Below are 3975 nucleotides of genomic sequence, written 5' to 3' on the forward strand. Positions count from 1 at the left end.
GAATTAAGGTATTGTTTTTTTTTATTTGGTTAAAGGTGGTGCCATTGATGACTAATGATATAACTCTAAAAAAGGGAGAAGGACAAAAATTGTGGTGGGAGAATGGTGAAGATAAAATTAATACTTTAGTGAAATTTTGAGTTGTGTGTTGCATTGTGTCTAAGTTATAAAATAAGATGAAAAATTAAATATCTTCTTGTGTCTATATACTCGTATAAATTATTCTCCACATACAATCGTTTTACCCATACAAGTCATACAAGTCCATATATTCTATTTTACGTTAGACGCACCTCTTCTAGCACGTCGATTTCACGCGCCTCCTTATTTAACAGATTTTTCAATCAACGCGCGCACGTTCTTCTTCATGCCGTTACTGCACGTTCCAACACCACCTCTTCCTCCTTTTTTCATTGGAATTTCTTCTCCTCCTTCCTTTTCCTCTTTCTCCTCCTTGTCTCGTTGTTGAAGATAATGAATAATTCAAGTTCAGATTATCAATTGAACCAAAACGAAATTGATTATTGTTCAGATTATTGTTTTGAATGTAATGTAAAAGTTCTGTATTGAATAAAATATTTTTCTGTATTTTCAGTAAATTTGGATGTAACATGAAGATATTTGGGTGTTACACGAAGATATTTGGGTGTATTCTTTAAGAATTTTCGGTGTGTATGCTGATAAATTCTGCATAATTCAAACTTCTTCTTCTCCTTCCTCCTCATCTTCTGTTGCTTCTTTTTCTTCATTTTAATCATCATCATCATCTTCTTCTTCCATTTTTTTTCTTATTCATCATTTTTTTCTTGTTTTATCTTCTCAAGTTTCTTCTTGTTTTACTCTTTTAACAAGAATAAAAACAAAACAAATCAAATAAAGAAGAAGAAACACATAATAGTACCAAATTACTTGGAAGAGGATGAACTTACATTCGTTCAACTAAAAGAAAGAAATAAGGAAAAAAAGAAAAAGAAAAAAAATACAACATTAAAAGAAATATTTTTCTGTATTTGCAGCAAATTTGAGTGTAACACAAAGATATTTGGGTATATTGTTTAAGAATTTTCGGTGTATCTGTATTGATAAATTCTATGGTTTTGAAAACCGGACCGAACCGGTCGGTCCAACTAGTTTAACCGTGAACTAGCAACAATCACGGTTCGATCTTAAAACTGCTAATTTAAAAACCGTCAATGAACCACTGAACCGGCTGGGAACCAGCCAGTCAGACCGAACCAGGACCTGGCCGGTTTTCACTTTTCAACAAAAAAAAAAAGACGTCTCCCTGACCCTGACTCCCTCTCTGTCTCTCTCACTCACCGCATCTGCTTCATTCTCTCAACAAAACCTAGCCTCCAATACCACTTTCTTCTTCAAGTTGTGTCACCGCCACCGCACTACCGCCGCCGTCGCGATCTGCACCGCCGCCGTCCGCACTGCACCCATGGTAGTCAAAACGCATCTGCTCGCCTCGCTTCCCCGTCAGTTTTGAGCTTCCGCGTCAGTTCTGAGCTTCCGCCACCTCTGTATCGCCGTGCTTCCGTCGTGGTGCTCCCTCTTCGTCGCTTGGTCGAGCTTGCCTCAAGCCCTTGTTTTTGCTCCAGCCTGCTGTTATCACCACGCTTCGGCCTCTGTTTTGGCTGAGTTTACGCCAGTGCTCAGCCCTGATTTGAGCTCCCTCTCCCTCATCTGAAATGCTGAATCTCTGTGTTGTTCATGATTTTTTTTAAGTAATTTCTTGCTTATTTGTTTTGAGTTTTCTTAGGTTTCTTGAATCAATTTAATTTAGTTTGTTCGTTTATGATCAATGCTTTTAATTGCAGACTTGTTTTTATTACTGATGATGAGTAATGAATATTATTGAATATTATTAAGCTGTTCCTGTTATGAGTAATGATTTTGTTAGGTTTTCCTGTTATGAGCAATTTAGATTATTTTATTTTACAGTAATTATGGAACTGTTTTTGTTGTTCAGATGTATTTTTTCATTTAATTGTTCAGTGTTGTGTTTATTGTTGTTGCTGATTGTTCTTGATGGTTTTGATTGGTGATGTTTGTTCACTGTTGTATTTATTCTTATTGTTCTTGATTGTTGCTATTTTTTTCTTATGCTATTTGTTTTCTGAGTTGTTGTTTTTCATATTTTTTCTATTTTCATGTTATTTTTTAATGACTATTTGATTTCTGGCTCCTATATGTTTAGTATCTCTGAAGATGTTGATTGCTGGCATCCTGAAATCTTGAAGTAAGAAGTAATATTTCTAGAACCTGATAGTTATGAGCCAACCATAGAAAGAGCTTTACTAACAAATAATATCTGTTCAATTTTTATTAATGGAACCTGCAAACTTGAGTCTATGGATATCTCTGATTTAGTAGAAATCATATATTTTCTTTTCACATACCAAAACTCTATTGGAAACAACAATAATCATATTATACCCTTAAAAATTGCTATTACAATCTGTTGATTGCTTACATGAAGTATCTGTCTCTGGTTGCACATTTACTTTGTGCTTGGGTCTTGTTCAAAATACCTCGTGTTCAAGAAATGAGTTCAAACAATTGGTAGCTCAAATGCTAATTGTCATATCTGACTTGGTGCGAGAAAACAATTTGACAGCCTCTGAAAGGTTAATCACTGAATCCCCTCACTCAATTATAGTGATGAGTATTATAGAGCCTGATCTTCATGTAATATTTTAAATTTGAAAGATATTTTAAGATTTTAACTTATGCACTACAAATCAATGCAACTATTTTTAATGAAAGTATAATTATGTTAATTGTCAATAAATTTGCAATAAGGTTTTGCATATTTTGATGATTAATTACATTTAGTTGGTGATATTTTATGTAAGGTTTTAAATTTGAAAGATATTTTATTATGTTCATTTATAATTTATTTATTTATTTATTATAGAACGGTTTTTCCGGTTGAACCACGATTAGACCAGTAAACCAGTAAACCAGTGACTAGAGCGGTTCGATGACCGGTCCGATTTTTAAAACCTTGATAAATTCTGCATAATTCAAAACTCTTCCTCTTCCTCCTCCTCATCTTCTGCTGTTTCTTCTTCTTTTTTTCTTATTCATCTTTTCTTTTTTGTTTTACCTTTTCAAGTTTCTTCTTTACTCTCTCACCAACGCCACCTTTTCCTCCTCCTTTTCTTTCTCCTTCTTTTTTCATTGGAATTTCTTCTCCTCCTTCCATTTTCTCCTTCTCCTCTATCATCATTTATCTCGTTGTTGAAGATAATGAATAATTCAAGTTCAGGTTGTCAATTGAATCAGAACGAAATTGATTATTTTGAATCCAATCAAGTGGTTGAGGTGTGGTTTGATTCTAGTTAATATTTTCGCTAGTAGTTTATGATTCTGTAGGTGAATAATGTTGTTTTTGTTTGTGAAAATTATTGTTCATTGTTGATGGTTTGAATTGGATGTAATGTAAAAGTTCTGCATTAAAAAAAAAATATTTTTCTGTATTTGGGTGTAACATGAAGATATTTGGGTGTATTGTTTAAGAATTTTCGGTGTATGTGTGCTGATAAGTTCTGCATAATTCAAAACTCTTCTTCTCCATTCTCCTCATCTTCTGCTACTTCTTCTTCTTCTTTTTCATCATCATCATCATCTTATTCTTTTTTTTCTTATTCATTTTTTTGTTTTATCTTCTCAAGTTTCTTCTTGTTTTACTCTTTTAACAAGAATAAAAACAAAAAAATTAAACAAAGAAGACGAAGAAATGCATAATGATACAAAATTACTTGGAAGAGGATGAACTTACATTCGTTCAACTAAAAGAAAGAAAGAAATAAGGAAAAAAAGAAGAAAAAAAAGCAGTATTAGAGGAAATATTTTTCTGTATTTGCAGCAAATTTGGGTGTAACACGAAGATATTTGGGTGTAAGATGAAGATATTTGGGTGTATTATTTAAAAATTTTCGGTGTATGTGTGTTGATAAGTTTTGC

The sequence above is a fragment of the Arachis ipaensis genome, chromosome B6 (assembly GCF_059453495.1).
Source record: "Arachis ipaensis isolate K30076 ecotype BB chromosome B6, ASM5945349v1, whole genome shotgun sequence".
In the NCBI taxonomy this organism is placed as follows: domain Eukaryota; kingdom Viridiplantae; phylum Streptophyta; class Magnoliopsida; order Fabales; family Fabaceae; genus Arachis; species Arachis ipaensis.